This window comes from Microcebus murinus, chromosome 1 (assembly GCF_040939455.1).
Source record: "Microcebus murinus isolate Inina chromosome 1, M.murinus_Inina_mat1.0, whole genome shotgun sequence".
Taxonomy (NCBI): Eukaryota; Metazoa; Chordata; class Mammalia; order Primates; family Cheirogaleidae; genus Microcebus; species Microcebus murinus.
Genome location: NC_134104.1, coordinates 70,449,145 through 70,457,369, shown reverse-complemented (window position 1 = coordinate 70,457,369; position 8,225 = coordinate 70,449,145).

Here is an 8,225-nt window from a genome sequence, read left to right as displayed (position 1 = left end):
CTGTGCTTTGAGATCTGCGATGAAAGGAAGACATAAAAGTGCGTAGTGTCATTACTGAAATGGTCGTTGGGGTGGCCTGCTGCGGTCAGGGCCTGCGGCCTGAATCATGCCACATTCCTCCTCACCGTGGCTCCCTGATTCAGAGCCAGAAACAAAGAGTTTCCTGTCCATGAAATGACAGGAGCCCAAGGAGGGCAGGCACTGCCTGAAGTTTGGACCCCCGGCCTCCTTCCAGGTAACAGTCCACGTGGAGAAAACCTTCCCGCCTACCACCCTGCTCCCTCCACACCCCAAATCAGGGTTTTAACTTTCCAAGGAACCTGCAAGAATACGAATATCCCCTCTTTTCCTTCTTCCTTCCTCCCTGATCCTAACACCCGGCTTCTCTGTGTTAGGCACTGTGCTGTGAGTTGTGGACAACACAGGAATGAATCGGGTAGATTTAAAGATAGACATTCCAGCAGTGCCCACTGTGCACCAGAGACCCATTGGGCACTTACCACATTTATACATTATTTCATCTATGCCAGGTTTCTCAACCTCGCCACTATGACATTGGGGGCCAGATTGTGCTTTGTTGTGGGGAGCTGTCCTATGCATTGCCCGGTGTTTAGCAGCATTCCTCGCCTCTACCCTCTAGATGCCAGCCCCACCCCAAGTTGTAACAAACAAAAATGTCCCAGGGGGGTCAACACACACACACACACATAGGCTCACACATGGTTGAAAACTGATCTGCCAAGTAATCCTGTGAGTGGCAGAAATTACTCCCATTTTACAGATAAGGAAACTGAGGCCAAGACCGGTTAACTAATTTCCGAGGCCACATGCTAAGTGACAGAGCCAAGATTCAAATCCCAGTCTGTGGATTCCGTGCTGTTGGCACTACCACGGGACCACGTGTGCAGACACACATAGCCACTGCGTACTGAAGCATGGCTGTGCCCATGCTGGTGCAGAGTGGGGATTGTAAGAGGTCACAGACGGAACCTTCCTCGGGATGAGGTTGAAAATATGGAAGTATTTAAAGCGGTGGGCCTGGGGTTGCACGTAGCGAGTGAACTTAAAAGATGAGCAGGATCTGGAAACGTGGGGCGAGTGGGTTAAGGAAACCAAGTCAGAGCAAGAAGGAGCGTTGGGCTGGAGCCCACTGAGGAGGGCTGGGGAGCCACCCTGGAGGTGTGGTGTCCTCTGCAGGCAGGGGCAGCCACCAGAGCTGCTGGGGGGCGGGGGCGAGGCACAGTGACAGCCACGCTGTAGGAGGTGCAGTATGGCGGGTTCTGGGTGTCACGGAGGGTCCTCTCTAGCCCTCCTGACAGGATGTGGGTTCCAGTACAGTAACCAGGCCATGCAGGGGACCGGCTCGATTGAGGGAGCCACAGAGATGCAGCTGCAGGACCTGTGCGTTTCCACACATCGAGGCCCCCCTTCACAGGGAAGCATATTCCCTCCTACAGAGAAAGCAAACGGCACAGTGATAATTTCACTACTATTGGTGTAAGAGCCTGATTTACTGCCCACAGGCCCTGTCACCTGGGGGTTCACTTCCAGCCCCCCTGGGAGAACCAGAAGGGCTAGCGTTGCCTCAGGGGGACTCCCATCCCTCCCACCCTGCACGTGTCTCTATTCTAGTTGATAACACAGAATCCAGGGAACTGGGGGGCGTGGCGCCCAGCCTCCCCTTCGTGGGGAAACTATCTCTGGCACCCTCAATAGATGGAGTCATGGGCCCCATTAGTCCACCACCTCAGGGGCGGGGAGGTCATTACCTCCCCTGATGAAGTGGCAAAATAAAAAAGATGGGGCACGCCAGGTAGGCAAGGATGTGAGCAACATCACACACCATGGGTGGAAAGAGGAATTATAGAACAAGAGCTGTCAGAATTAAAATGTGTAAGCCACACATACACAGACACGGCAGTGTATGTGCACAAACATACGTATGCGCTCAAGAATAAGTGCATGGTGCTACACTGTTTGCAACAACAGATCACTGCGAGCAACTTAAATGTCCATGCCTAAGACATTGATTACACACAGCATAAAAATCCAAACCAAACAGCCAATGTTAAAAAATGAGATTCATCTTTATTTGCCGAAGAAGAATAACATATCAGATGTATTAAGCAAAAGAGCAAGTCACAGATTAATACATGTAATATGATTGAACTTACTGGCTTTAGGAAAAAAACTAAATATGTAACTCTTTGGCTGTACCTCAACATATGGGAAGCAGTGAGGAGAACAGTCTTAGTATTTGTCAATCACAATCACACAAAAAGCCAGAATACGGTACAAAATGACAATGTTCCCACTGAATGGCCTGCAGCTCCCACAGGGCTGGGCTGGGATTGACATCAGGCCTGTCACTCTGCCTGGCTCCCTCCCACGCCCTCCCGCCCAGGCCTCCCTCATCTGCTCTCCCCTCAGTGGCCTGTCTTGGAAACAGAGACAGCAACGAGGCCCTGAGGTCCTAAGTGGCACTTATTCCTAAGGCCCTGGCTGTTCTCTGAAGGAGGAATTTTAGGTTGTTCCTCAGAGCAGTGACTCTCAAAGACCAACAGACATCCTTCTTGCTCACGGGGCCACCTCTCATAAAAGGACTGTGATGGAATGTTCCGCCACCTCAAGTCTCTGCAGATGTACTCTGTTTTATCAAAAACTTTCTCCAACACAGCTGAGGAGGAACAGGAAAGAACAGTGCAGGTGAGAGTTTTCTCCTAGCTGTATGGTGTGTGTGTGTGTGGGGGTGTATTCACACACATATACACACATATGTGTGTCTTTATCTGTATATGAGTGCATAGAAAAATATCTAGAAGGACACGCACAAAACCGCCCAAGTAGTGCTGGGAGGGACCAGTGATAAACAAGGATGTTTTTATAATTACGTGTTGTTTTATGTTTCATTTACATAAACTGTGCATTCCTGAATTATATCTAATAGGTAATTAGAACAACTATTTTCAAATATAAAAATAAAGTTCTATTTTCTCATGTTTTTCCTTCTATTAAGCTGAAACCTTCCTCCTGGGGCCCTCTTCCAACAGGCTGTCCTTCACCCCATGGGGCCCGTGAGCAGGTCCCCCATCCCTGAGCCTTCTCCCCTCCTCGCCCCGGGCACACCGCGCTCAGGCCCTGCCCTCGACCGTCCTGACTGGTCACCAGGGAGACACACTGAGCGTGCCACAAGAGGCAGGCCCTGAGCAGGTGCGGGCGCGCAGAGCTGAACTCGTTCTGAGGGGACTCAAACACACACAGTCACGTTCAAGTGGAAGGTGTGTGGGGACGGCACCCCACAAGGGAGCCACAGAGACAGCCTGGGCCATGGGAGGAAGGCTTCCCAAGGAAGTGACACTCGGACTAATCCTGTAGGACGTGGAGGCACTTTGGCATTCTGGGAAGAACAAAGAACACTTGCAAAGGCACGAGGGTATGAAATGACCGTGAGATATTCGGCATGTGGCAAATCACGCAAGTACCACAGAGCTGGGTGCGTGTGCAAAATAAGCGCAAACACCATCCTGGGACGAATGCAAGACCCAATCTGTGAAGGGTCTCACCACTGGGACTCACTCTGCCGGGCAGGGAAGGCCACAGAAGGTTCAGCAGGGGGGAGAGACAGCCAGATCAGTGTGGAGCAGTGGTTTTCAACCAGGGTGATTTTCCCCTGCTCTCAGAACAACAACAAAAAAACGTTTGGCAATGTCTGGAGATGTGTTTGGTTCCCTGCTAAACAGGGAACTGTTTAGCAGCACACAGGACAGTCATCGACGATGACAGAGAATGATCTGGACTGAAGTGTCAGTGTGGCAAGGCGGGGACATGCTGGTATTCGGGATAGAGAGTTCTGGCATCCGTATAAGGCATGGGTTTCTAGCGGGAATGGGAACAGGGAGTCCTGATTTTAAACAATTTTAGCAAGACACACAGAGATGGGAGAGGATGATAACCCAAGCAGGACAGGACAGATGGAGGGAGGAAACTGAATCAGCAGGTTACAGAAGGAGTGGGTTAGGAGCCATGGTGACAGGTTGATTATGGTGGCAGGCAGGTGGCGCCGTGAGGCTGCCAGATATGGCTTAGGCTGCTGTAACAAAGGGAGCCCCAAACAGCAAAACCTTAAGCAAGGCAGATGTTTATTTCTCATCTAGAGCCAGAATGGTGGCTTGACTGTATCGGGGACTGAGAGCCCATCTATGTAATTGTTCTGCCACCTTCAATCCATGGTTGCCACCTCATAGTCCAAAGCGGCTGCACTAGATCCGGCTTTCACGTTCCTACTCCAGCCAAAGCAAAGGCAGAAGGAGGAAGTGAAGGGCTCGGTCCTTCCCTTTAATGGCATGACCTAGAAGCTGCACGCATCGCTTCCACTCATATTCCACTGGCCAGAACTTAGTCATGTGGTTGCCCCTACCTGCAAAGGAAATGTAGTCTTGAGCACCATGTACAAAATTAAAACTCTTACAATGATAGAAGGAGGGGTAAGCAGCTCCTGGAGGGCCATTAGCCATCCATGCCACAGGTGACGAAAGGTGAAAAATAGTGAAGGCAAATGGCCAGGTTTTCAGCCTGGGTAACTGAGCAGGTGGCTGGCACCATTAGAGACCATAGGAGAGGGGAGGTGCGGGCAGGACGGCAGACCTTTTTTGGACAGGCTGAGTTTGAGGCCAGGGGGACCACAATATGGACTGTCCGGTGGAGTCTGAAATCCAGGTCTGAGCTCAGGGGATGGGTCTTGGCTGGGGACAGAGGTGTCAGAGGGAGATTGTCCAGAAATCATGCCCCATCTGGAGTCCACCAATCCCATCCCCCTAAAACAGACTCCCCAAACCTAAAAGCCTGAGAGGGAGATGCAGCCCATGAAGTCCCCGAAAATGTGCATCAAAGGACGTGTAAATGTGCCATGGGTGTGTACTTTTCTGGGGAGACAGCTCATCACTTTCATCAGATGCTCGAAGAGTCTGGGTGCAGAATGAGGTAAGAAGAGGGTTAAGAAAAGCAGCCCCGGGATCCCCCAATATTAGAGGCAGGCAGAGGAAGAGGAGCCCCCAAAGGGACCAGAAGCAGCAGCGAGGCCGCAGAGTCTGGGACAGAGTGTGCTGCAGAGTGGAAGGGGGGTAGAGTTTAAGGGGAACTGGGGTCCCTAGGGCCTCAAGAAGCCCTTGAAGCTATTTGCTTCCTCAAACAGAACTCCTAACACCCACCTCGCGCTCAGGTGTGGTCCCCAGAAACCATGTCAAGGGAGTCCTCTTTACCTGGAGGGGGAAACAGGGAGCAGTAGCAGCAAAGTGACATTTAAAGACTGTGGAGCTTAAAGAATGAAGCTCCTCTGTCCCACCTGGAGCCTCCCAGGCCTCTCACTCACAGGACTGGTGTTTGGTTCTGTCGTCCGACAGGAGAGCACAGTGTCACTGGCCATCCAGAGACCCGTCACTTGTATTTTTTAATCTAAAGTTTAACAGAGAGCGGCCCAGCCCAGGTCTTCCACATTTCTTTGGGAGCCACTGGGCATAAGGCAGCCGGTGTTCTTTCTGATCAGCGCTTGCTAGCACAGAAGGAGGCATCGCTTCTCCCCTTGGGAGGTCACCTTCCTCACCAGGCGCCTGGGCCTTCACCGGTTCCCTGGGCGTCCCCTTGCTTTGACAGCTGTTTTCTTGAGCCGGGAAGAGAAGCGCTCCCTGTCACAGAAGAGCTCAGGCCCCCGGGTGTTTTCCAAATCCCAGCCTGGCCAGGCCTGACCTGCCTCCCTGACCTCCCTGTCCCCATGTGTGAATCAGATAACAACTTGCTGCGCTTGACTGATGAGAGGATTGGGAGGAAATCACGTGTGGAATGCCTGCACAGGGCTCATCACGGTGGGTGCCCAGCAAGTGGGAGTGTCCTTCTCACAGCACGTTGCTTCAGTAAGCAGGGAAAAGGCAGTGTTTGAGGAAATGACTTTATTCCTACTTGTCCAAAGGGGTAAAATCTGGTCTCTATAAAGTATTATGCACCATCCTCACGCGGGAAGAGTGAAGCCAGAAACGCTAAAAATATATAGAATAATAGCAATGGGACAAACAAGCAGACAGTCACCTTCTTAAAATCCTCAGTGACAACTCCCAGACTCATCTCCGTCCATACCCGGTTATTAGTGGTGTTTCTCCAAAGGCGAGTTGCATAAGATTGCTCTCTGTCCCCGGCATCGGCTCCTGATGACAATGATGTGTTCAGTCATGAGTGCGCCCAGGAGGCTGCTTGGTCAGAGTGTCACGCCTGGGAGCAGTGGGTGGAGAGTATTTTACACGTGAGAAAGCAACCTTCAAGCAAACAACCTGGTTAAAAATGGGCAAAGGATCTGAATAGGCATTTCTCCAGAGAAGATGTACAAATGGCCAAGAACACATGGAAAGATGCTCAACATCACTAATCATCAGGGAAATGCAAACTAAAACCACAGTGGAGATGCCACCTCACACCCATTAGGATGGCAACTATCGAAAAAACAGAGAATAACATGCATTAGCAAGGATGTGGAGACATTGGAACCCTCGTGTACTGTTGTGAATGTAAAATGGTGCAGCCACTCTGGAAAACGGTATGACATTTCCTCAAAAATTTAAACATAGAATTACCACATGATGCAGCCATTCCACTTCTGGGGATGTACTTAAAAGAATTGAAAGCAGGGACTCAAATAGATATTTGCACACACATGTTCATTGCAGCATTATTCATAACAGCCAAAAGGTGGAAGCAACCCAAGTCCATTGACAGACAGAGGGGTAAACAAACTGTGGAGGATACAGTGGAATATTATTCAACTTTATAAAGGAAGAAAATTCTTGAAGACATTATGCTAAGTGAGATAAGCCAGTCACAAAAGGACAAATGCTATGATTCCATTTATATGAAGTACCTAGAACAGTCAAGTTCATAGAGACAGAAAGCAGACTGGTGGCTTTCAGGGGCTAGAGGAGAAATGGGGAGTTGGTATTTAATGGGTACAGAGTTTCAGTTTGGGAAGATGAAAAAGTTTTGGGAGGTTGGGCGAGGTGGCTCACACCTGTAATCCTAGAACTCTGGGAGGCCAAGGCGGGAGGATTACTTTAGGAGTTGGAGACCAGCCTAAATAAGAGCAAGACTCTGTCTGTACCAAAAATAGAAAAAATTAGCCAGGTGTGGTGGTGCGTGCCTGTAGTCTCAGCTACTCGGGAGGCTGAGGCAGGAGGATCATTTGAGCCCAGGAGTTGGAGGTTGCAGTGAGCTGTGGTGACACTACTTTACTCTACCTGGGGTGACAGAGTGAGACTGTCTAAAAAAGAAAGGTTTTGGGGATGGATGGTGCTAATGGTTGCAAAAAACAATGTGAATGTACTAATGGCACTAAACTGTACACTTAAAAATGGTTAACATAGTAAATTTTATGTTTATTTTGCCACAGTAAAAATTGGTAAATTTTATGCCATATATATTTTACCACACACAGACAGACATAAAAAGCAATCCCTCAGATGAAATTTTACTCAAGAGCTTGGAGGACCACCATCTTACTGGTGAAAGCTTATTCTATGAAATTAAAACTTTGTCCTTTCTGAAAAGATTACAAAAACACAAAGACCACAGAGAGCCAGTCTAAGTAAGCCGGTCCCGGGTCCAGTGTGGACACGGACGGGTGGCAGAACCGCCCCTTCTGCTCTGGGCTGAACTCAGCGCCCCTCGTCTAGCAGGCGTGGGCTGAGCTTCAGGGAAGACTGTCTCTAGGTGACGGGTATATGAGCCATCTTTCCTTCCTTTATAATTTTGGCTTTTAAATTTATTTCACATTTTTTAGCTGACTTGATGATTTTTGTAATGGAGAAAACATTCCTTGAATTTTCTCTGGTTTAAAGACCTCATCCTCCATGATGGGCCCTGCAGTGTCTCTCAAGAGGAATGTCCTGGAATTGGCCTGGAATTAGCTCCTAGTGTCCTGCTCCTTTGCCAGGCGGGTCACGCTGGTAGGATCCTAGGCACGGCTGGACCCACAGGCTAGATGAACAAAAGACCCCGTAAACCTTGGTGGCCGTCAGCTGGGCTCCAGGCAGGCACGCTGCTGGGGGTCTGTAGAGACAAACTGGAACGAGCATCAGCCCGGTCCCCCAGAGCCCAGGCCCAGGGACTGAGACACTTAAGCAAGGAACATAAAGCACCCAGAGCAAAACCAGCCCTGCCCTTGTGCAAGCAACATGGGCTGAAGAGAC